The sequence below is a fragment of the Aulonocara stuartgranti genome (genome assembly GCF_965226115.1).
Source record: "Aulonocara stuartgranti genome assembly, chromosome: 19".
Classification (NCBI taxonomy): Eukaryota; Metazoa; Chordata; class Actinopteri; order Cichliformes; family Cichlidae; genus Aulonocara; species Aulonocara stuartgranti.
The window spans coordinates 4,006,257-4,033,009 of NC_138955.1; the positions used below are offsets into that span (position 1 = coordinate 4,006,257).

The window sequence follows — 26,753 nt, forward strand, 5'->3', positions numbered from 1 at the left end:
GTAGATTGCTTAGATTGCTTAGCTAGTATTCAGTAAATCAAACTTGTATCAATCAGGAACATGACTGGAGCACCTGGGTATCAAAGCTCAAAGCAAGAGTGAATAGCAGAATGTGCTGTTTGGTATTGTATTAGAAAATCTGGCAAGTTTTTAATGGGCGTAACCCACATACTCAACTCTACTGGATCGCGGATCACGGGGGCAGCAGCCCAAGCAAAGAAGCCCAGACCTCCCTCTCCCCACCCACCTCCTCCAGCTTGTTTGGGGGAACACCAAGGCACGGGGGCCTCCTCTCAGTGGGACATGCCCGGATCACCTCACCCCAGGAGGTGTTCTTCTCAGATGCCCGAACCACCTCAAGTGGCTTCTTTCCATGTGGAAAGAAGCCTCTAAGGGAGAGGCCATCCACGCTTCTGAGGAAGCTCATATTAGCCATTTGTATCTGCAGTCTTGTTCTTTCAGTCACTACCCACAGCTCGTGACCACAGGTGAGGGTAGGGACGTAGATTGACCAGTAAATTGAGAGCACCAATCTGTCTGTCGATCTCCTGCTCCCTTCTCCCATCACTCGTGAACAAGACCCTGAGATACTTAAACTCTTCCACTTGGAGGAGGAACTCATCCCTGACCTGGAGTGGGCACTCCACCCTTCTCCTCTGATCTCTTAGCGTAAACTAAGATTTACAAACGTGTACAGGTATTTGTGTGTAACAAAAGCAGTCTGACCACACTCTGTGTTACAATTTGATCATTTTCTTTTTCAAAAAGCTTAGAGTGTCTAAAAATGTCTAAAAAAAATTGTGGAATTATTTTCACTCACTTACAGAACTTGCATGACCAAGCATGAAACAAGTAAATTTACTAAAGTAAATTTTACACAACAGTGTACTTGAGCATAATCCATAATGGGCTTTTTGTGAAAGTAGTTTGCAAAAAGCAAGCAGTGTCACTTTATGTGCCCTTATTTTTTGTTTTAAATCTTTTAGCGTTTCACTGCAACAAGAACACTATGAATTAAAGGGTTTTTCCACCCTGTCTTGCACTCGGTGTGGGAGAAGTTTCAGACATGACTGCATGATCACAAGACTTTTCTGGATGTTTGTCATAATCTCTCACTCGCATATCACACAACTTCATAATGTTATGAAAAAAGTTTAAATTACATATACTTTAGTACATACTGTCACCTGTAAAAGTATGTCTCCTTGAATCTGCAGGTGTACTGAGATCAACAGGTTTTTGAGGCCTACAAACTGTGTGGCAGGGCAGCATCCCCAAACAAGATATGATCATTATGATGGAGATGTTCTGGACCTCAGGGAAATTATAAAACAAAATGTACTCAGGTGAGGATCAGTACTATGTAATCAGTATCACATCCTATATATCATTCTGTTAATTTAAAAAAAATGACTACATTTGGTATGTGATGTAAACATGGCATTGTTATAGACAAGGCTCACCAGTAGTGCTGGTGAACGGAGCTTTAGCTCTGGAAGATGTTGCTCCCACTGGCTTTGCTTTTTGGCAACAAGGTTCATTGCTAAGGTCTAATCATGCTGGGACAGTGCACAGGATGACAGTGTGCAAAAAAACATGCACTCATCCAAAGTGATGGACATGTATGAATCAGTAGTAGTTGTTGCTACATGTTGTTGACATGTATTTATAGACAATGGAGAAATATCCTTAGAGATGTTTGGCCTATGTGAAAACCAGCTGATAAAAATGAAGCCTTTCTTTTAACATTGCGCAGTGAGGACCACTGGTGTGCATCATACAGCAGCTGAATAGATAAAAATGTGAGACCATGTATCAGTGCACAAAGATTTTTTATTATTTTGACATTGTGTAGGAAATGCAAGCAAAAACTTTAAAAGAAACTTGAGTAGAGTTTTGTAAGCATAAAAACATTAAGAATATACACATCATCTGATATACAGCAGGCCTGTTTTGTTCACTAACATTCACATCCATCCTGTACACTAAAAGCTAGTGTTTTTATTTTGACCATACATGTTTTCTTAACATGAGACACAGCAGGTAACAATAAACAGGTGCATAGCTCACCTTGGCACACAGACAGAAAATTAAAAAATATATATTCAAATATTAAATACAGAATGTTGGAGTTGTCTGCTGCTGGGAATTGTATATAGATGAGAGTCGTCGGGCGTCCTGCACCACCCATCCGATCTGGAGCATAGCGAATGACGTCACAAAGGTACTCTGTGGCAGGTCACCAAGCTGACACACTGCTAACAACTTTACAGCACCTTTGCTAATATAGCTTTATAACAGAAAGAACATTATGACATGAAAATGGTATGTTTGTGCAGATTTCGCGTTTTCTAAGAAATACATACTCTTTTCCTTCTGTCCAAGATAGCTTTAAATGTTATTTATACTTGGGAACCAAATTATGATATTTTAGACATTTCTATTGAGAAATTTTCCCCACATTTTAAATATACTATAATATACATTTTAATAGACTATAAATATCAAGCAATCTTGACTGTTTTTCCAAATTCAGCATTCAAACAATGACTAAATAAATACATTCTTACCTGAGATCGACGTGCAGTGCAGGGACGAGGACGACTACTCGGGTGGGTGCTACGGAATAGTCCAAGTGACAGCAGCTTTAGTTTCCGGCCAACTATAAATAAATGATTTTTCAACGTGATTGTTGTCACCTGGTCGACTGTAATAGATCAACAATCAACGATAAACGAAACAACTATCGTTGTTCCAAATGAAACCAGACAATATTTTAACTGCTACCATTACTAAAGTTATTATTATGGGAGGCTGTGATGATGCTTGGGGGGGGGGGGGGGGGAGAGAGAGAGAGAGAGAGAGAGACAAACAAACCACACTCTCCGAGCGCATTCTTTTTTTGCTCGAAGTGGGCGGGGCTTAGATCAAAGGCTTCAAAGACGTCACACTTGAAGTGGGCGGGGCTTCAAAGACGTCATACAGACAAAAACCTATAAATAGCCCTCTGCAACTCTGTTTTTTCTAACGCTCGCTTTAACAAACAGAGAGAAGACATTAACAGCAAACAAATAGATATTGAAGCAAAATGGACAACAACACAGCTAGGAGCAATCCAGACAATGTCAGGAGTCATTCCACTCCTGCAAATGATGTTAGGCCACTGCTAGAGGAATTGCTAAATAATGTTACACATGAGCAGTGGCAACAGTTGCGGTCTGATTACGCCGAAAATGCCACCATAGGAAGGCTATGTAATTTTGTAGATAATGTCATTGCCCTATGCTCACTGTCAGCAGGTGCAGAACTGAGGTTTTGCCAGGACACTGCTGTCACTAGCACAACAACAGTGGCCTTAAAGCAGACACAGACAGCTCCTGAACTTGCACAGACCTCTAACACAGTTGACCGCAACACGGAAATGCCAGCTCATATTTCACAGGAAACAACAGCCAACTTGCACAGCACAGCAGAAAATTCCGCTGATGTCACATTTATCACTAATATCCAAAATACCACGGAAACAACTGAAAACTCAGAGGATTATGCATCGCTGGCAGATCAAATTAAGGCTGTGATTCTACAGAAAGCAATGGATTTGTTAAACATCCCAGAAAATAGCACAACAACAGTGGCCTTAGAGGAGACAGAAACAGCTCCTGAACTTGCACAGACCTCTAACACAGGTGACCGCATCATGGGAAATCTAATCTGTGTGCCAGTTGTTATTTTACAGAAAGCAACAGTCAACGTGAACAGCACAGCAGAAAATTCCGCTGGTGCCACACTTATCACTAATATCCAAAATACCATGGAAACACCTGAAAACTCAGAGGATAATGCATCGCTGGCAGATCACATTAAGGCTGTGATTCTACAGAAAACAAGGGATTTGATCAACATCACAGAAAACATCACAACAACAGTGGCCTCAAAGGAGACACAGACAGCTCCTGAACAACAGAAAACAACAGTCAACGTGAACAACACAGCAGAAAATGTTGCCACAAATATCATTGATACATCTGACGAGCCCAGAACTCCAATAGACAAGAAAAACCGTGACACCACGCAGGCTGTAGATAAAGCAGGAACCTCTTTGGAAAATGATGTAACCCCAAAGAAATCCTCGGCTCAACATGAAGCCAGCATGCAAAATCAATTCAAAAAACACCCTTTGGTAGCAAAGGATGAATTGTCTCAAAACAAAGAAAAATACCGATTTTTTGTGGAAACATGTATGGAAGAACTAGTTAAGCGGGTTATAAAAAAATCAGGTAAAGTCATAAGTCCAGAAAGAGTTTTAACCATCTACAAGAGGCTTAGCGAAAAAATCTGGGCTAAAATCAGGGATGAAATTGATCAAATCCCCTTAAGGAAGTTCAAAAACTTTGAGAAGGTGATTTTCAAAGCCCTGTGTAAACAGTGGCAAGAGGCAGAAGTAGTTCTGCAAAACATGGAATTAAATGAACCAACAGTCGACAATACGATTGTTAAAATTTTCATAGAAGAGGCAGCCAAACTTTCAAAGAAGCCAAGTTGCATACGTCGGTTTTTCTCATCTATAGGCCGACTGTTTTGTTTCACCAGGAGACAAAACAAGGTTGATGCATTGTAGAAAAAAATTGTGATAACCCCTTGGAACAGTCGCGGCAGATGGCTGTCCCCTCACTGAGCCTGGTTCTGCCGGAAGTTTCTCCCTCTTAAAAGGGAGTTTTTCTTCCCCACTGTCGCCAAGTGCTTGCTCAGAGGGGTTTTTCTGTTGGGGTTTTCTTTTTAATAACTTTTTAAAAAGTTAACATCAATAAAAGTTATTAAATTTTACACTGATTTCTGTTTGTTTTTTTATTGTCTGTAAGTTGAATAAATACATTTGTTATTTCTTGCTCAGTTCAAACTGTGGGTAGAAAATGCTGTGCTGTCATGTGACCTGTACACACACACACACACACACACACACACACACACACACACAGAGCAGCTAGACGAGGTAAAAACATTCCTGACTTTGTCTGTGATTTTTGGACAGCTGCAGCAAACAGCAGCGCTGTGTCTGATCAGACCACCTCAGTCGAGTTCAACACAAGTCCAGATCTGGAGTCGAGTATGAAGACCGAGTGCCAGCAAAGTCAGGAGGCTGGAACACACGTTTACAGGCTTTTCATTTCAAATGTGTTATGCCCCAGTCTAGGGGTACAGGAACGTAGCATAAGGGTTAAAAAGGAAGTGACGGTTTGGGAAGAAAAAACAATTTATTAAGTGAACGGTGGTTTATTTGTCTCCACTGAAAACTTAACTCCCTGGTGAACACAGGCCAAAATAACAAACAAAAACAAGCTAAGTCAGGAGAGGAGGTGCTATCTAAAACCCTATGTGTGGGAGAAACATTTCGTCACTCATCCAAGTGACTTCTTGAAGAAATAATTCAACTCAAGGCCGGAGCTAGTTCACAGTAAGATCTTTCCTTCCATCTCTTTCAACATCTTGCAAAGTGTTGCAAACAGAAACACTTGTGTGCAACTCCATATCACAGTAGTGAGCAGAGCAGTGCTAGGCAGCTGATGTATATTTAATTGTAAATGTGTTAATAATTTCATTTTTAAATGCTTTCCTGTGGTTCTTTTCACTTTGGCTTGAAATAAAATGTCTCCCTCTGCTGTAACCACAGCTTACTGCAATTTTTGCATGCATGTATATTTCACACTTTGAAAGAGGCAAAGCATGAAATGGTCACAGTGGGCTGGCTTGTCTATAACACGCTTTACCGTGGTTGATGTGTGAGATAACACTCAAGTCATGGTAAGCTGCACTTACAGCTATTGTAAGTGGAACAATGAGTTATTGAGTATTGATATGTATCTATACATTATTAGAATTTTTTCTAATAGAAAAAGGTTTTCTATACATGGATATTTCTGCTGTTTATTTATGGGCTTAAATCCTTCCAAAATGTGGGCCTTTTTATTCTATGACATAACCAAAAAACTAAATAAACTAACTCCTTCAGCTGATGCAGAGGTAATCCAAAAGACTCTGACTGTGGTGAATTAGTGGATCCTGACAGTCGTCTGCACCACCTACTGGACATGTAGCCGAACAGTTTCTTTAACATCTGCCACTTCATACGGTAATACCCTGTGTTGGTCAAGTTACTTGAAAATAGTAATTATTTACTAATTACTGATTACTTCTCCAAGAAATTAATCCCATTACTTTACTGATTGCTTATTTTTGTAAGTAATTTGTTACTTTCTTACTTAGTTACTTTTAAAAAATATGATACACAACCTGAATACGTTATGAAGCATTAGACCTTTCAGCCCAATTCTATTTTTTCTGCATATTTCATGATATAAAATTGAATCAACTGAAAAAAAAAATTCAAAACTAGTTTCATTAGTTTTAACCTTTTAATTTTATGCACGTTGCAACAAGCAAAAAATAAAATTATATGCAGCATTCGCTGACTGGAAGAAATTTGTTGATTCTGTAGATTCTGTAGATTGCTTAGATTGCTTAGCTAGTATTCAGTAAATCAAACTTGTATCAATCAGGAACATGACTGGAGCACCTGGGTATCAAAGCTCAAAGCAAGAGTGAATAGCAGAATGTGCTGTTTGGTATTGTATTAGAAAATCTGGCAAGTTTTTAATGGGCGTAACCCACATACTCAACTCTACTGGATCGCGGATCACGGGGGCAGCAGCCCAAGCAAAGAAGCCCAGACCTCCCTCTCCCCACCCACCTCCTTCAGCTTGTTTGGGGGAACACCAAGGCACGGGGGCCTCCTCTCAGTGGGACATGCCCGGATCACCTCACCCCAGGAGGTGTTCTTCTCAGATGCCCGAACCACCTCAAGTGGCTTCTTTCCATGTGGAAAGAAGCCACTTGGCCTCCCCTCTAAGGGAGAGGCCATCCACGCTTCTGAGGAAGCTCATATTAGCCATTTGTATCTGCAGTCTTGTTCTTTCAGTCACTACCCACAGCTCGTGACCACAGGTGAGGGTAGGGACGTAGATTGACCAGTAAATTGAGAGCACCAATCTGTCTGTCGATCTCCTGCTCCCTTCTCCCATCACTCGTGAACAAGACCCTGAGATACTTAAACTCTTCCACTTGGAGGAGGAACTCATCCCTGACCTGGAGTGGGCACTCCACCCTTCTCCTCTGATCTCTTAGCGTAAACTAAGATTTACAAACGTGTACAGGTATTTGTGTGTAACAAAAGCAGTCTGACCACACTCTGTGTTACAATTTGATCATTTTCTTTTTCAAAAAGCTTAGAGTGTCTAAAAATGTCTAAAAAAAATTGTGGAATTATTTTCACTCACTTACAGAACTTGCATGACCAAGCATGAAACAAGTAAATTTACTAAAGTAAATTTTACACAACAGTGTACTTGAGCATAATCCATAATGGGCTTTTTGTGAAAGTAGTTTGCAAAAAGCAAGCAGTGTCACTTTATGTGCCCTTATTTTTTGTTTTAAATCTTTTAGCGTTTCACTGCAACAAGAACACTATGAATTAAAGGGTTTTTCCACCCTGTCTTGCACTCGGTGTGGGAGAAGTTTCAGACATGACTGCATGATCACAAGACTTTTCTGGATGTTTGTCATAATCTCTCACTCGCATATCACACAACTTCATAATGTTATGAAAAAAGTTTAAATTACATATACTTTAGTACATACTGTCACCTGTAAAAGTATGTCTCCTTGAATCTGCAGGTGTACTGAGATCAACAGGTTTTTGAGGCCTACAAACTGTGTGGCAGGGCAGCATCCCCAAACAAGATATGATCATTATGATGGAGATGTTCTGGACCTCAGGGAAATTATAAAACAAAATGTACTCAGGTGAGGATCAGTACTATGTAATCAGTATCACATCCTATATATCATTCTGTTAATTTAAAAAAAATGACTACATTTGGTATGTGATGTAAACATGGCATTGTTATAGACAAGGCTCACCAGTAGTGCTGGTGAACGGAGCTTTAGCTCTGGAAGATGTTGCTCCCACTGGCTTTGCTTTTTGGCAACAAGGTTCATCGCTAAGGTCTAATCATGCTGGGACAGTGCACAGGATGACAGTGTGCAAAAAAACATGCACTCATCCAAAGTGATGGACATGTATGAATCAGTAGTAGTTGTTGCTACATGTTGTTGACATGTATTTATAGACAATGGAGAAATATCCTTAGAGATGTTTGGCCTATGTGAAAACCAGCTGATAAAAATGAAGCCTTTCTTTTAACATTGCGCAGTGAGGACCACTGGTGTGCATCACACAGCAGCTGAATAGATAAAAATGTGAGACCATGTATCAGTGCACAAAGATTTTTTATTATTTTGACATTTGTGTAGGAAATGCAAGCAAAAACTTTAAAAGAAACTTGAGTAGAGTTTTGTAAGCATAAAAACATTAAGAATATACACATCATCTGATATACAGCAGGCCTGTTTTGTTCACTAACATTCACATCCATCCTGTACACTAAAAGCTAGTGTTTTTATTTTGACCATACATGTTTTCTTAACATGAGACACAGCAGGTAACAATAAACAGGTGCATAGCTCACCTTGGCACACAGACAGAAAATTAAAAAATATATATTCAAATATTAAATACAGAATGTTGGAGTTGTCTGCTGCTGGGAATTGTATATAGATGAGAGTCGTCGGGCGTCCTGCACCACCCATCCGATCTGGAGCATAGCGAATGACGTCACAAAGGTACTCTGTGGCAGGTCACCAAGCTGACACACTGCTAACAACTTTACAGCACCTTTGCTAATATAGCTTTATAACAGAAAGAACATTATGACATGAAAATGGTATGTTTGTGCAGATTTCGCGTTTTCTAAGAAATACATACTCTTTTCCTTCTGTCCAAGATAGCTTTAAATGTTATTTATACTTGGGAACCAAATTATGATATTTTAGACATTTCTATTGAGAAATTTTCCCCACATTTTAAATATACTATAATATACATTTTAATAGACTATAAATATCAAGCAATCTTGACTGTTTTTCCAAATTCAGCATTCAAACAATGACTAAATAAATACATTCTTACCTGAGATCGACGTGCAGTGCAGGGACGAGGACGACTACTCGGGTGGGTGCTACGGAATAGTCCAAGTGACAGCAGCTTTAGTTTCCGGCCAACTATAAATAAATGATTTTTCAACGTGATTGTTGTCACCTGGTCGACTGTAATAGATCAACAATCAACGATAAACGAAACAACTATCGTTGTTCCAAATGAAACCAGACAATATTTTAACTGCTACCATTACTAAAGTTATTATTATGGGAGGCTGTGATGAAGCTTGGGGGGGGGGGAGAGAGAGAGAGAGAGAGAGAGAGACAAACCACACTCTCCGAGCGCATTCTTTTTTTGCTCGAAGTGGGCGGGGCTTAGAGCAAAGGCTTCAAAGACGTCACACTTGAAGTGGGCGGGGCTTCAAAGACGTCATACAGACAAAAACCTATAAATAGCCCTCTGCAACTCTGTTTTTTCTAACGCTCGCTTTAACAAACAGAGAGAAGACATTAACAGCAAACAAATAGATATTGAAGCAAAATGGACAACAACACAGCTAGGAGCAATCCAGACAATGTCAGGAGTCATTCCACTCCTGCAAATGATGTTAGGCCACTGCTAGAGGAATTGCTAAATAATGTTACACATGAGCAGTGGCAACAGTTGCGGTCTGATTACGCCGAAAATGCCACCATAGGAAGGCTATGTAATTTTGTAGATAATGTCATTGCCCTATGCTCACTGTCAGCAGGTGCAGAACTGAGGTTTTGCCAGGACACTGCTGTCACTAGCACAACAACAGTGGCCTTAAAGCAGACACAGACAGCTCCTGAACTTGCACAGACCTCTAACACAGTTGACCGCAACACGGAAATGCCAGCTCATATTTCACAGGAAACAACAGCCAACTTGCACAGCACAGCAGAAAATTCCGCTGATGTCACATTTATCACTAATATTCAAAATACCACGGAAACAACTGAAAACTCAGAGGATTATGCATCGCTGGCAGATCAAATTAAGGCTGTGATTCTACAGAAAGCAATGGATTTGTTAAACATCCCAGAAAATAGCACAACAACAGTGGCCTTAGGGGAGACAGAAACAGCTCCTGAACTTGCACAGACCTCTAACACAGGTGACCGCATCATGGGAAATCTAATCTGTGTGCCAGTTGTTATTTTACAGAAAGCAACAGTCAACGTGAACAGCACAGCAGAAAATTCCGCTGGTGCCACACTTATCACTAATATCCAAAATACCATGGAAACACCTGAAAACTCAGAGGATAATGCATCGCTGGCAGATCACATTAAGGCTGTGATTCTACAGAAAACAAGGGATTTGATCAACATCACAGAAAACATCACAACAACAGTGGCCTCAAAGGAGACACAGACAGCTCCTGAACAACACAAAACAACAGTCAACGTGAACAACACAGCGGAAAATGTTGCCACAAATATCATTGATACATCTGACGAGCCCAGAACTCCAATAGACAAGAAAAACCGTGACACCACGCAGGCTGTAGATAAAGCAGGAACCTCTTTGGAAAATGATGTAACCCCAAAGAAATCCTCGGCTCAACATGAAGCCAGCATGCAAAATCAATTCAAAAAACACCCTTTGGTAGCAAAGGATGAATTGTCTCAAAACAAAGAAAAATACCGATTTTTTGTGGAAACATGTATGGAAGAACTAGTTAAGCGGGTTATAAAAAAATCAGGTAAAGTCATAAGTCCAGAAAGAGTTTTAACCATCTACAAGAGGCTTAGCGAAAAAATCTGGGCTAAAATCAGGGATGAAATTGATCAAATCCCCTTAAGGAAGTTCAAAAACTTTGAGAAGGTGATTTTCAAAGCCCTGTGTAAACAGTGGCAAGAGGCAGAAGTAGTTCTGCAAAACATGGAATTAAATGAACCAACAGTCGACAATACGATTGTTAAAATTTTCATAGAAGAGGCAGCCAAACTTTCGAAGAAGCCAAGTTGCATACGTCGGTTTTTCTCATCTATAGGCCGACTGTTTTGTTTCACCAGGAGACAAAACAAGGTTGATGCATTGTAGAAAAAAATTGTGATAACCCCTTGGAACGGTCGCGGCAGATGGCTGTCCCCTCACTGAGCCTGGTTCTGCCGGAAGTTTCTCCCTCTTAAAAGGGAGTTTTTCTTCCCCACTGTCGCCAAGTGCTTGCTCAGAGGGGTTTTTCTGTTGGGGTTTTCTTTTTAATAACTTTTAAAAAAGTTAACATCAATAAAAGTTATTAAATTTTACACTGATTTCTGTTTGTTTTTTTATTGTCTGTAAGTTGAATAAATACATTTGTTATTTCTTGCTCAGTTCAAACTGTGGGTAGAAAATGCTGTGCTGTCATGTGACCTGTACACACACACACACACACACACACACACACACACACACACACACACACAGAGCAGCTAGACGAGGTAAAAACATTCCTGACTTTGTCTGTGATTTTTGGACAGCTGCAGCAAACAGCAGCGCTGTGTCTGATCAGACCACCTCAGTCGAGTTCAACACAAGTCCAGATCTGGAGTCGAGTATGAAGACCGAGTGCCAGCAAAGTCAGGAGGCTGGAACACACGTTTACAGGCTTTTCATTTCAGATGTGTTACGCCCCAGTCTAGGGGTACAGGAACGTAGCATAAGGGTTAAAAAGGAAGTGACGGTTTGGGAAGAAAAAACAATTTATTAAGTGAACGGTGGTTTATTTGTCTCCACTGAAAACTTAACTCCCTGGTGAACACAGGCCAAAATAACAAACAAAAACAAGCTAAGTCAGGAGAGGAGGTGCTATCTAAAACCCTATGTGTGGGAGAAACATTTCGTCACTCATCCAAGTGACTTCTTGAAGAAATAATTCAACTCAAGGCCAGAGCTAGTTTACAGTAAGATCTTTCCTTCCATCTCTTTCAACATCTTGCAAAGTGTTGCAAACAGAAACACTTGTGTGCAACTCCATATCACAGTAGTGAGCAGAGCAGTGCTAGGCAGCTGATGTATATTTAATTGTAAATGTGTTAATAATTTCATTTTTAAATGCTTTCCTGTGGTTCTTTTCACTTTGGCTTGAAATAAAATGTCTCCCTCTGCTGTAACCACAGCTTACTGCAATTTTTGCATGCATGTATATTTCACACTTTGAAAGAGGCAAAGCATGAAATGGTCACAGTGGGCTGGCTTGTCTATAACACGCTTTACCGTGGTTGATGTGTGAGATAACACTCAAGTCATGGTAAGCTGCACTTACAGCTATTGTAAGTGGAACAATGAGTTATTGAGTATTGATATGTATCTATACATTATTAGAATTTTTTCTAATAGAAAAAGGTTTTCTATACATGGATATTTCTGCTGTTTATTTATGGGCTTAAATCCTTCCAAAATGTGGGCCTTTTTATTCTATGACATAACCAAAAAACTAAATAAACTAACTCCTTCAGCTGATGCAGAGGTAATCCAAAAGACTCTGACTGTGGTGAATTAGTGGATCCTGACAGTCGTCTGCACCACCTACTGGACATGTAGCCGAACAGTTTCTTTAACATCTGCCACTTCATACGGTAATACCCTGTGTTGGTCAAGTTACTTGAAAATAGTAATTATTTACTAATTACTGATTACTTCTCCAAGAAATTAATCCCATTACTTTACTGATTGCTTATTTTTGTAAGTAATTTCTTACTTTCTTACTTAGTTACTTTTAAAAAATATGATACACAACCTGAATACGTTATGAAGCATTAGACCTTTCAGCCCAATTCTATTTTTTCTGCATATTTCATGATATAAAATTGAATCAACTGAAAAAAAAAATTCTAAACTAGTTTCATTAGTTTTAACCTTTTAATTTTATGCACGTTGCAACAAGCAAAAAATAAAATTCGCTGACTGGAAGAAATTTGTTGATTCTGTAGATTCTGTAGATTGCTTAGATTGCTTAGCTAGTATTCAGTAAATCAAACTTGTATCAATCAGGAACATGACTGGAGCACCTGGGTATCAAAGCTCAAAGCAAGAGTGAATAGCAGAATGTGCTGTTTGGTATTGTATTAGAAAATCTGGCAAGTTTTTAATGGGCGTAACCCACATACTCAACTCTACTGGATCGCGGATCACGGGGGCAGCAGCCCAAGCAAAGAAGCCCAGACCTCCCTCTCCCCACCCACCTCCTTCAGCTTGTTTGGGGGAACACCAAGGCACGGGGGCCTCCTCTCAGTGGGACATGCCCGGATCACCTCACCCCAGGAGGTGTTCTTCTCAGATGCCCGAACCACCTCAAGTGGCTTCTTTCCATGTGGAAAGAAGCCACTTGGCCTCCCCTCTAAGGGAGAGGCCATCCACGCTTCTGAGGAAGCTCATATTAGCCATTTGTATCTGCAGTCTTGTTCTTTCAGTCACTACCCACAGCTCGTGACCACAGGTGAGGGTAGGGACGTAGATTGACCAGTAAATTGAGAGCACCAATCTGTCTGTCGATCTCCTGCTCCCTTCTCCCATCACTTGTGAACAAGACCCTGAGATACTTAAACTCTTCCACTTGGAGGAGGAACTCATCCCTGACCTGGAGTGGGCACTCCACCCTTCTCCTCTGATCTCTTAGCGTAAACTAAGATTTACAAACGTGTACAGGTATTTGTGTGTAACAAAAGCAGTCTGACCACACTCTGTGTTACAATTTGATCATTTTCTTTTTCAAAAAGCTTAGAGTGTCTAAAAATGTCTAAAAAAAATTGTGGAATTATTTTCACTCACTTACAGAACTTGCATGACCAAGCATGAAACAAGTAAATTTACTAAAGTAAATTTTACACAACAGTGTACTTGAGCATAATCCATAATGGGCTTTTTGTGAAAGTAGTTTGCAAAAAGCAAGCAGTGTCACTTTATGTGCCCTTATTTTTTGTTTTAAATCTTTTAGCCTTTCACTGCAACAAGAACACTATGAATTAAAGGGTTTTTCCACCCTGTCTTGCACTCGGTGTGGGAGAAGTTTCAGACATGACTGCATGATCACAAGACTTTTCTGGATGTTTGTCATAATCTCTCACTCGCATATCACACAACTTCATAATGTTATGAAAAAAGTTTAAATTACATATACTTTAGTACATACTGTCACCTGTAAAAGTATGTCTCCTTGAATCTGCAGGTGTACTGAGATCAACAGGTTTTTGAGGCCTACAAACTGTGTGGCAGGGCAGCATCCCCAAACAAGATATGATCATTATGATGGAGATGTTCTGGACCTCAGGGAAATTATAAAACAAAATGTACTCAGGTGAGGATCAGTACTATGTAATCAGTATCACATCCTATATATCATTCTGTTAATTTAAAAAAAATGACTACATTTGGTATGTGATGTAAACATGGCATTGTTATAGACAAGGCTCACCAGTAGTGCTGGTGAACGGAGCTTTAGCTCTGGAAGATGTTGCTCCCACTGGCTTTGCTTTTTGGCAACAAGGTTCATCGCTAAGGTCTAATCATGCTGGGACAGTGCACAGGATGACAGTGTGCAAAAAAACATGCACTCATCCAAAGTGATGGACATGTATGAATCAGTAGTAGTTGTTGCTACATGTTGTTGACATGTATTTATAGACAATGGAGAAATATCCTTAGAGATGTTTGGCCTATGTGAAAACCAGCTGATAAAAATGAAGCCTTTCTTTTAACATTGCGCAGTGAGGACCACTGGTGTGCATCACACAGCAGCTGAATAGATAAAAATGTGAGACCATGTATCAGTGCACAAAGATTTTTTATTATTTTGACATTTGTGTAGGAAATGCAAGCAAAAACTTTAAAAGAAACTTGAGTAGAGTTTTGTAAGCATAAAAACATTAAGAATATACACATCATCTGATATACAGCAGGCCTGTTTTGTTCACTAACATTCACATCCATCCTGTACACTAAAAGCTAGTGTTTTTATTTTGACCATACATGTTTTCTTAACATGAGACACAGCAGGTAACAATAAACAGGTGCATAGCTCACCTTGGCACACAGACAGAAAATTAAAAAATATATATTCAAATATTAAATACAGAATGTTGGAGTTGTCTGCTGCTGGGAATTGTATATAGATGAGAGTCGTCGGGCGTCCTGCACCACCCATCCGATCTGGAGCATAGCGAATGACGTCACAAAGGTACTCTGTGGCAGGTCACCAAGCTGACACACTGCTAACAACTTTACAGCACCTTTGCTAATATAGCTTTATAACAGAAAGAACATTATGACATGAAAATGGTATGTTTGTGCAGATTTCGCGTTTTCTAAGAAATACATACTCTTTTCCTTCTGTCCAAGATAGCTTTAAATGTTATTTATACTTGGGAACCAAATTATGATATTTTAGACATTTCTATTGAGAAATTTTCCCCACATTTTAAATATACTATAATATACATTTTAATAGACTATAAATATCAAGCAATCTTGACTGTTTTTCCAAATTCAGCATTCAAACAATGACTAAATAAATACATTCTTACCTGAGATCGACGTGCAGTGCAGGGACGAGGACGACTACTCGGGTGGGTGCTACGGAATAGTCCAAGTGACAGCAGCTTTAGTTTCCGGCCAACTATAAATAAATGATTTTTCAACGTGATTGTTGTCACCTGGTCGACTGTAATAGATCAACAATCAACGATAAACGAAACAACTATCGTTGTTCCAAATGAAACCAGACAATATTTTAACTGCTACCATTACTAAAGTTATTATTATGGGAGGCTGTGATGAAGCTTGGGGGGGGGGGGGGGGGGGGGGGGAGAGAGAGAGAGAGAGAGAGAGACAAACAAACCACACTCTCCGAGCGCATTCTTTTTTTGCTCGAAGTGGGCGGGGCTTAGAGCAAAGGCTTCAAAGACGTCACACTTGAAGTGGGCGGGGCTTCAAAGACGTCATACAGACAAAAACCTATAAATAGCCCTCTGCAACTCTGTTTTTTCTAACGCTCGCTTTAACAAACAGAGAGAAGACATTAACAGCAAACAAATAGATATTGAAGCAAAATGGACAACAACACAGCTAGGAGCAATCCAGACAATGTCAGGAGTCATTCCACTCCTGCAAATGATGTTAGGCCACTGCTAGAGGAATTGCTAAATAATGTTACACATGAGCAGTGGCAACAGTTGCGGTCTGATTACGCCGAAAATGCCACCATAGGAAGGCTATGTAATTTTGTAGATAATGTCATTGCCCTATGCTCACTGTCAGCAGGTGCAGAACTGAGGTTTTGCCAGGACACTGCTGTCACTAGCACAACAACAGTGGCCTTAAAGCAGACACAGACAGCTCCTGAACTTGCACAGACCTCTAACACAGTTGACCGCAACACGGAAATGCCAGCTCATATTTCACAGGAAACAACAGCCAACTTGCACAGCACAGCAGAAAATTCCGCTGATGTCACATTTATCACTAATATCCAAAATACCACGGAAACAACTGAAAACTCAGAGGATTATGCATCGCTGGCAGATCAAATTAAGGCTGTGATTCTACAGAAAGCAATGGATTTGTTAAACATCCCAGAAAATAGCACAACAACAGTGGCCTTAGAGGAGACAGAAACAGCTCCTGAACTTGCACAGACCTCTAACACAGGTGACCGCATCATGGGAAATCTAATCTGTGTGCCAGTTGTTATTTTACAGAAAGCAACAGTCAACGTGAACAGCACAGCAGAAAATTCCGCTGGTGCCACACTTATCACTAATATCCAAAATACCATGGAAACACCTGAAAACTCAGAGGATAATGCATCGCTGGCAGATCACATTAAGGCTGTGATTCTACAGAAAACAAGGGATTTGATCAACATCACAGAAAACATCACAACAACAGTGGCCTCAAAGGAGACACAGACAGCTCCTGAACAACACAAAACAACAGTCAACGTGAACAACACAGCAGAAAATGTTGCCACAAATATCATTGATACATCTGACGAGCCCAGAACTCCAATAGACAAGAAAAACCGTGACACCACGCAGGCTGTAGATAAAGCAGGAACCTCTTTGGAAAATGATGTAACCCCAAAGAAATCCTCGGCTCAACATGAAGCCAGCATGCAAAATCAATTCAAAAAACACCCTTTGGTAGCAAAGGATGAATTGTCTCAAAACAAAGAAAAATACCGATTTTTTGTGGAAACATGTATGGAAGAACTAGTTAAGCGGGTTATAAAAAAATCAGGTAAAGTCATAAGTCCAGAAAGAGTTTTAACCATCTACAAGAGGCTTAGCGAAAAAATCTGGGCTAAAATCAGGGATGAAATTGATCAAATCCCCTTAAGGAAGTTCAAAAACTTTGATAAGGTGATTTTCAAAGCCCTGTGTAAACAGTGGCAAGAGGCAGAAGTAGTTCTGCAAAACATGGACAATACGATTGTTAAAATTTTCATAGAAGAGGCAGCCAAACTTTCGAAGAAGCCAAGTTGCATACGTCGGTTTTTCTCATCTATAGGCCGACTGTTTTGTTTCACCAGGAGACAAAACAAGGTTGATGCATTGTAGAAAAAAATTGTGATAACCCCTTGGAACGGTCGCGGCAGATGGCTGTCCCCTCACTGAGCCTGGTTCTGCCGGAAGTTTCTCCCTCTTAAAAGGGAGTTTTTCTTCCCCACTGTCGCCAAGTGCTTGCTCAGAGGGGTTTTTCTGTTGGGGTTTTCTTTTTAATAACTTTTTAAAAAGTTAACATCAATAAAAGTTATTAAATTTTACACTGATTTCTGTTTGTTTTTTTATTGTCTGTAAGTTGAATAAATACATTTGTTATTTCTTGCTCAGTTCAAACTGTGGGTAGAAAATGCTGTGCTGTCATGTGACCTGTACACACACACACACACACACACACACACACACACACACAGAGCAGCTAGACGAGGTAAAAACATTCCTGACTTTGTTTGTGATTTTTGGACAGCTGCAGCAAACAGCAGCGCTGTGTCTGATCAGACCACCTCAGTCGAGTTCAACACAAGTCCAGATCTGGAGTCGAGTATGAAGACCGAGTGCCAGCAAAGTCAGGAGGCTGGAACACACGTTTACAGGCTTTTCATTTCAGATGTGTTACGCCCCAGTCTAGGGGTACAGGAACGTAGCATAAGGGTTAAAAAGGAAGTGACGGTTTGGGAAGAAAAAACTATTTATTAAGTGAACGGTGGTTTATTTGTCTCCACTGAAAACTTAACTCCCTGGTGAACACAGGCCAAAATAACAAACAAAAACAAGCTAAGTCAGGAGAGGAGGTGCTATCTAAAACCCTATGTGTGGGAGAAACATTTCGTCACTCATCCAAGTGACTTCTTGAAGAAATAATTCAACTCAAGGCCGGAGCTAGTTTACAGTAAGATCTTTCCTTCCATCTCTTTCAACATCTTGCAAAGTGTTGCAAACAGAAACACTTGTGTGCAACTCCATATCACAGTAGTGAGCAGAGCAGTGCTAGGCAGCTGATGTATATTTAATTGTAAATGTGTTAATAATTTCATTTTTAAATGCTTTCCTGTGGTTCTTTTCACTTTGGCTTGAAATAAAATGTCTCCCTCTGCTGTAACCACAGCTTACTGCAATTTTTGCATGCATGTATATTTCACACTTTGAAAGAGGCAAAGCATGAAATGGTCACAGTGGGCTGGCTTGTCTATAACACGCTTTACCGTGGTTGATGTGTGAGATAACACTCAAGTCATGGTAAGCTGCACTTACAGCTATTGTAAGTGGAACAATGAGTTATTGAGTATTGATATGTATCTATACATTATTAGAATTTTTTCTAATAGAAAAAGGTTTTCTATACATGGATATTTCTGCTGTTTATTTATGGGCTTAAATCCTTCCAAAATGTGGGCCTTTTTATTCTATGACATAACCAAAAAACTAAATAAACTAACTCCTTCAGCTGATGCAGAGGTAATCCAAAAGACTCTGACTGTGGTGAATTAGTGGATCCTGACAGTCGTCTGCACCACCTACTGGACATGTAGCCGAACAGTTTCTTTAACATCTGCCACTTCATACGGTAATACCCTGTGTTGGTCAAGTTACTTGAAAATAGTAATTATTTACTAATTACTGATTACTTCTCCAAGAAATTAATCCCATTACTTTACTGATTGCTTATTTTTGTAAGTAATTTGTTACTTTCTTACTTAGTTACTTTTAAAAAATATGATACACAACCTGAATACGTTATGAAGCATTAGACCTTTCAGCCCAATTCTATTTTTTCTGCATATTTCATGATATAAAATTGAATCAACTGAAAAAAAAAATTCAAAACTAGTTTCATTAGTTTTAACCTTTTAATTTTATGCACGTTGCAACAAGCAAAAAATAAAATTATATGCAGCATTCGCTGACTGGAAGAAATTTGTTGATTCTGTAGATTCTGTAGATTGCTTAGATTGCTTAGCTAGTATTCAGTAAATCAAACTTGTATCAATCAGGAACATGACTGGAGCACCTGGGTATCAAAGCTCAAAGCAAGAGTGAATAGCAGAATGTGCTGTTTGGTATTGTATTAGAAAATCTGGCAAGTTTTTAATGGGCGTAACCCACATACTCAACTCTACTGGATCGCGGATCACGGGGGCAGCAGCCCAAGCAAAGAAGCCCAGACCTCCCTCTCCCCACCCACCTCCTTCAGCTTGTTTGGGGGAACACCAAGGCACGGGGGCCTCCTCTCAGTGGGACATGCCCGGATCACCTCACCCCAGGAGGTGTTCTTCTCAGATGCCCGAACCACCTCAAGTGGCTTCTTTCCACATGGAAAGAAGCCACTTGGCCTCCCCTCTAAGGGAGAGGCCATCCACGCTTCTGAGGAAGCTCATATTAGCCATTTGTATCTGCAGTCTTGTTCTTTCAGTCACTACCCACAGCTCGTGACCACAGGTGAGGGTAGGGACGTAGATTGACCAGTAAATTGAGAGCACCAATCTGTCTGTCGATCTCCTGCTCCCTTCTCCCATCACTCGTGAACAAGACCCTGAGATACTTAAACTCTTCCACTTGGAGGAGGAACTCATCCCTGACCTGGAGTGGGCACTCCACCCTTCTCCTCTGATCTCTTAGCGTAAACTAAGATTTACAAACGTGTACAGGTATTTGTGTGTAACAAAAGCAGTCTGACCACACTCTGTGTTACAATTTGATCATTTTCTTTTTCAAAAAGCTTAGAGTGTCTAAAAATGTCTAAAAGAAATTGTGGAATTATTTTCACTCACTTACAGAACTTGCATGACCAAGCATGAAACAAGTAAATTTACTAAAGTAAATTTTACACAACAGTGTACTTGAGCATAATCCATAATGGGCTTTTTGTGAAAGTAGTTTGCAAAAAGCAAGCAGTGTCACTTTATGTGCCCTTATTTTTTGTTTTAAATCTTTTAGCGTTTCACTGCAACAAGAACACTATGAATTAAAGGGTTTTTCCACCCTGTCTTGCACTCGGTGTGGGAGAAGTTTCAGACATGACTGCATGATCACAAGACTTTTCTGGATGTTTGTCATAATCTCTCACTCGCATATCACACAACTTCATAATGTTATGAAAAAAGTTTAAATTACATATACTTTAGTACATACTGTCACCTGTAAAAGTATGTCTCCTTGAATCTGCAGGTGTACTGAGATCAACAGGTTTTTGAGGCCTACAAACTGTGTGGCAGGGCAGCATCCCCAAACAAGATATGATCATTATGATGGAGATGTTCTGGACCTCAGGGAAATTATAAAACAAAATGTACTCAGGTGAGGATCAGTACTATGTAATCAGTATCACATCCTATATATCATTCTGTTAATTTTTAAAAAATGACTACATTTGGTATGTGATGTAAACATGGCATTGTTATAGACAAGGCTCACCAGTAGTGCTGGTGAACGGAGCTTTAGCTCTGGAAGATGTTGCTCCCACTGGCTTTGCTTTTTGGCAACAAGGTTCATCGCTAAGGTCTAATCATGCTGGAACAGTGCACAGGATGACAGTGTGCAAAAAAACATGCACTCATCCAAAGTGATGGACATGTATGAATCAGTAGTAGTTGTTGCTACATGTTGTTGACATGTATTTATAGACAATGGAGAAATATCCTTAGAGATGTTTGGCCTATGTGAAAACCAGCTGATAAAAATGAAGCCTTTCTTTTAGCATTGCGCAGTGAGGACCACTGGTGTGCATCACACAGCAGCTGAATAGATAAAAATGTGAGACCATGTATCAGTGCACAAAGATTTTTTATTATTTTGACATTTGTGTAGGAAATGCAAGCAAAAACTTTAAAAGAAACTTGAGTAGAGTTTTGTAAGCATAAAAACATTAAGAATATACACATCATCTGATATACAGCAGGCCTGTTTTGTTCACTAACATTCACATCCATCCTGTACACTAAAAGCTAGTGTTTTTATTTTGACCATACATGTTTTCTTAACATGAGACACAGCAGGTAACAATAAACAGGTGCATAGCTCACCTTGGCACACAGACAGAAAATTAAAAAATATATATTCAAATATTAAATACAGAATGTTGGAGTTGTCTGCTGCTGGGAATTGTATATAGATGAGAGTCGTCGGGCGTCCTGCACCACCCATCCGATCTGGAGCATAGCGAATGACGTCACAAAGGTACTCTGTGGCAGGTCACCAAGCTGACACACTGCTAACAACTTTACAGCACCTTTGCTAATATAGCTTTATAACAGAAAGAACATTATGACATGAAAATGGTATGTTTGTGCAGATTTCGCGTTTTCTAAGAAATACATACTCTTTTCCTTCTGTCCAAGATAGCTTTAAATGTTATTTATACTTGGGAACCAAATTATGATATTTTAGACATTTCTATTGAGAAATTTTCCCCACATTTTAAATATACTATAATATACATTTTAATAGACTATAAATATCAAGCAATCTTGACTGTTTTTCCAAATTCAGCATTCAAACAATGACTAAATAAATACATTCTTACCTGAGATCGACGTGCAGTGCAGGGACGAGGACGACTACTCGGGTGGGTGCTACGGAATAGTCCAAGTGACAGCAGCTTTAGTTTCCGGCCAACTATAAATAAATGATTTTTCAACGTGATTGTTGTCACCTGGTCGACTGTAATAGATCAACAATCAACGATAAACGAAACAACTATCGTTGTTCCAAATGAAACCAGACAATATTTTAACTGCTACCATTACTAAAGTTATTATTATGGGAGGCTGTGATGAAGCTTGGGGGGGGGGGGGGGGGGGGGGGGAGAGAGAGAGAGAGAGAGAGAGAGACAAACAAACCACACTCTCCGAGCGCATTCTTTTTTTGCTCGAAGTGGGCGGGGCTTAGATCAAAGGCTTCAAAGACGTCACACTTGAAGTGGGCGGGGCTTCAAAGACGTCATACAGACAAAAACCTATAAATAGCCCTCTGCAACTCTGTTTTTTCTAACGCTCGCTTTAACAAACAGAGAGAAGACATTAACAGCAAACAAATAGATATTGAAGCAAAATGGACAACAACACAGCTAGGAGCAATCCAGACAATGTCAGGAGTCATTCCACTCCTGCAAATGATGTTAGGCCACTGCTAGAGGAATTGCTAAATAATGTTACACATGAGCAGTGGCAACAGTTGCGGTCTGATTACGCCGAAAATGCCACCATAGGAAGGCTATGTAATTTTGTAGATAATGTCATTGCCCTATGCTCACTGTCAGCAGGTGCAGAACTGAGGTTTTGCCAGGACACTGCTGTCACTAGCACAACAACAGTGGCCTTAAAGCAGACACAGACAGCTCCTGAACTTGCACAGACCTCTAACACAGTTGACCGCAACACGGAAATGCCAGCTCATATTTCACAGGAAACAACAGCCAACTTGCACAGCACAGCAGAAAATTCCGCTGATGTCACATTTATCACTAATATCCAAAATACCACGGAAACAACTGAAAACTCAGAGGATTATGCATCGCTGGCAGATCAAATTAAGGCTGTGATTCTACAGAAAGCAATGGATTTGTTAAACATCCCAGAAAATAGCACAACAACAGTGGCCTTAGAGGAGACAGAAACAGCTCCTGAACTTGCACAGACCTCTAACACAGGTGACCGCATCATGGGAAATCTAATCTGTGTGCCAGTTGTTATTTTACAGAAAGCAACAGTCAACGTGAACAGCACAGCAGAAAATTCCGCTGGTGCCACACTTATCACTAATATCCAAAATACCATGGAAACACCTGAAAACTCAGAGGATAATGCATCGCTGGCAGATCACATTAAGGCTGTGATTCTACAGAAAACAAGGGATTTGATCAACATCACAGAAAACATCACAACAACAGTGGCCTCAAAGGAGACACAGACAGCTCCTGAACAACACAAAACAACAGTCAACGTGAACAACACAGCAGAAAATGTTGCCACAAATATCATTGATACATCTGACGAGCCCAGAACTCCAATAGACAAGAAAAACCGTGACACCACGCAGGCTGTAGATAAAGCAGGAACCTCTTTGGAAAATGATGTAACCCCAAAGAAATCCTCGGCTCAACATGAAGCCAGCATGCAAAATCAATTCAAAAAACACCCTTTGGTAGCAAAGGATGAATTGTGTCAAAACAAAGAAAAATACCGATTTTTTGTGGAAACATGTATGGAAGAACTAGTTAAGCGGGTTATAAAAAAATCAGGTAAAGTCATAAGTCCAGAAAGAGTTTTAACCATCTACAAGAGGCTTAGTGAAAAAATCTGGGCTAAAATCAGGGATGAAATTGATCAAATCCCCTTAAGGAAGTTCAAAAACTTTGAGAAGGTGATTTTCAAAGCCCTGTGTAAACAGTGGCAAGAGGCAGAAGTAGTTCTGCAAAACATGGAATTAAATGAACCAACAGTCGACAATACGATTGTTAAAATTTTCATAGAAGAGGCAGCCAAACTTTCGAAGAAGCCAAGTTGCATACGTCGGTTTTTCTCATCTATAGGCCGACTGTTTTGTTTCACCAGGAGACAAAACAAGGTTGATGCATTGTAGAAAAAAATTGTGATAACCCCTTGGAACGGTCGCGGCAGATGGCTGTCCCCTCACTGAGCCTGGTTCTGCCGGAAGTTTCTCCCTCTTAAAAGGGAGTTTTTCTTCCCCACTGTCGCCAAGTGCTTGCTCAGAGGGGTTTTTCTGTTGGGGTTTTCTTTTTAATAACTTTTTAAAAAGTTAACATCAATAAAAGTTATTAAATTTTACACTGATTTCTGTTTGTTTTTTTATTGTCTGTAAGTTGAATAAATACATTTGTTATTTCTTGCTCAGTTCAAACTGTGGGTAGAAAATGCTGTGCTGTCATGTGACCTGTACACACACACACACACACACACACACACACACACACACAGAGCAGCTAGACGAGGTAAAAACATTCCTGACTTTGTCTGTGATTTTTGGACAGCTGCAGCAAACAGCAGCGCTGTGTCTGATCAGACCACCTCAGTCGAGTTCAACACAAGTCCAGATCTGGAGTCGAGTATGAAGACCGAGTGCCAGCAAAGTCAGGAGGCTGGAACACACGTTTACAGGCTTTTCATTTCAGATGTGTTACGCCCCAGTCTAGGGGTACAGGAACGTAGCATAAGGGTTAAAAAGGAAGTGACGGTTTGGGAAGAAAAAACAATTTATTAAGTGAACGGTGGTTTATTTGTCTCCACTGAAAACTTAACTCCCTGGTGAACACAGGCCAAAATAACAAACAAAAACAAGCTAAGTCAGGAGAGGAGGTGCTATCTAAAACCCTATGTGTGGGAGAAACATTTCGTCACTCATCCAAGTGACTTCTTGAAGAAATAATTCAACTCAAGGCCGGAGCTAGTTCACAGTAAGATCTTTCCTTCCATCTCTTTCAACATCTTGCAAAGTGTTGCAAACAGAAACACTTGTGTGCAACTCCATATCACAGTAGTGAGCAGAGCAGTGCTAGGCAGCTGATGTATATTTAATTGTAAATGTGTTAATAATTTCATTTTTAAATGCTTTCCTGTGGTTCTTTTCACTTTGGCTTGAAATAAAATGTCTCCCTCTGCTGTAACCACAGCTTACTGCAATTTTTGCATGCATGTATATTTCACACTTTGAAAGAGGCAAAGCATGAAATGGTCACAGTGGGCTGGCTTGTCTATAACACGCTTTACCGTGGTTGATGTGTGAGATAACACTCAAGTCATGGTAAGCTGCACTTACAGCTATTGTAAGTGGAACAATGAGTTATTGAGTATTGATATGTATCTATACATTATTAGAATTTTTTCTAATAGAAAAAGGTTTTCTATACATGGATATTTCTGCTGTTTATTTATGGGCTTAAATCCTTCCAAAATGTGGGCCTTTTTATTCTATGACATAACCAAAAAACTAAATAAACTAACTCCTTCAGCTGATGCAGAGGTAATCCAAAAGACTCTGACTGTGGTGAATTAGTGGATCCTGACAGTCGTCTGCACCACCTACTGGACATGTAGCCGAACAGTTTCTTTAACATCTGCCACTTCATACGGTAATACCCTGTGTTGGTCAAGTTACTTGAAAATAGTAATTATTTACTAATTACTGATTACTTCTCCAAGAAATTAATCCCATTACTTTACTGATTGCTTATTTTTGTAAGTAATTTGTTACTTTCTTACTTAGTTACTTTTAAAAAATATGATACACAACCTGAATACGTTATGAAGCATTAGACCTTTCAGCCCAATTCTATTTTTTCTGCATATTTCATGATATAAAATTGAATCAACTGAAAAAAAAAATTCAAAACTAGTTTCATTAGTTTTAACCTTTTAATTTTATGCACGTTGCAACAAGCAAAAAATAAAATTATATGCAGCATTCGCTGACTGGAAGAAATTTGTTGATTCTGTAGATTCTGTAGATTGCTTAGATTGCTTAGCTAGTATTCAGTAAATCAAACTTGTATCAATCAGGAACATGACTGGAGCACCTGGGTATCAAAGCTCAAAGCAAGAGTGAATAGCAGAATGTGCTGTTTGGTATTGTATTAGAAAATCTGGCAAGTTTTTAATGGGCGTAACCCACATACTCAACTCTACTGGATCGCGGATCACGGGGGCAGCAGCCCAAGCAAAGAAGCCCAGACCTCCCTCTCCCCACCCACCTCCTTCAGCTTGTTTGGGGGAACACCAAGGCACGGGGGCCTCCTCTCAGTGGGACATGCCCGGATCACCTCACCCCAGGAGGTGTTCTTCTCAGATGCCCGAACCACCTCAAGTGGCTTCTTTCCATGTGGAAAGAAGCCACTTGGCCTCCCCTCTAAGGGAGAGGCCATCCACGCTTCTGAGGAAGCTCATATTAGCCATTTGTATCTGCAGTCTTGTTCTTTCAGTCACTACCCACAGCTCGTGACCACAGGTGAGGGTAGGGACGTAGATTGACCAGTAAATTGAGAGCACCAATCTGTCTGTCGATCTCCTGCTCCCTTCTCCCATCACTCGTGAACAAGACCCTGAGATACTTAAACTCTTCCACTTGGAGGAGGAACTCATCCCTGACCTGGAGTGGGCACTCCACCCTTCTCCTCTGATCTCTTAGCGTAAACTAAGATTTACAAACGTGTACAGGTATTTGTGTGTAACAAAAGCAGTCTGACC

The 26,753-nt window shown here is 40.1% G+C and overlaps 3 long non-coding RNA genes across 3 annotated transcripts; all 3 read right to left on the minus strand.

Moving 5' to 3' along the window:
- Positions 1–8,324: 8,324 nt before the first annotated feature.
- LOC309695766 lies at positions 8,325–9,343 on the minus strand. The gene is made up of 2 exons (XR_014273230.1): positions 9,083–9,343; positions 8,325–8,802 (listed from the first exon to the last, which is right to left on the minus strand). It is a non-coding gene; the product is annotated as an uncharacterized lncRNA (long non-coding RNA).
- A 5,481-nt stretch (positions 9,344–14,824) lies between these two features.
- Positions 14,825–15,843, minus strand: LOC309696145. The gene is made up of 2 exons (XR_014273361.1): positions 15,583–15,843; positions 14,825–15,302 (listed from the first exon to the last, which is right to left on the minus strand). It is a non-coding gene; the product is annotated as an uncharacterized lncRNA (long non-coding RNA).
- Positions 15,844–21,320: 5,477 nt separating this feature from the next.
- LOC309694891 lies at positions 21,321–22,339 on the minus strand. Its single transcript, XR_014272983.1, has 2 exons — positions 22,079–22,339; positions 21,321–21,798 (listed from the first exon to the last, which is right to left on the minus strand). It is a non-coding gene; the product is annotated as an uncharacterized lncRNA (long non-coding RNA).
- Between the last annotated feature and the right edge of the window lie 4,414 nt (positions 22,340–26,753).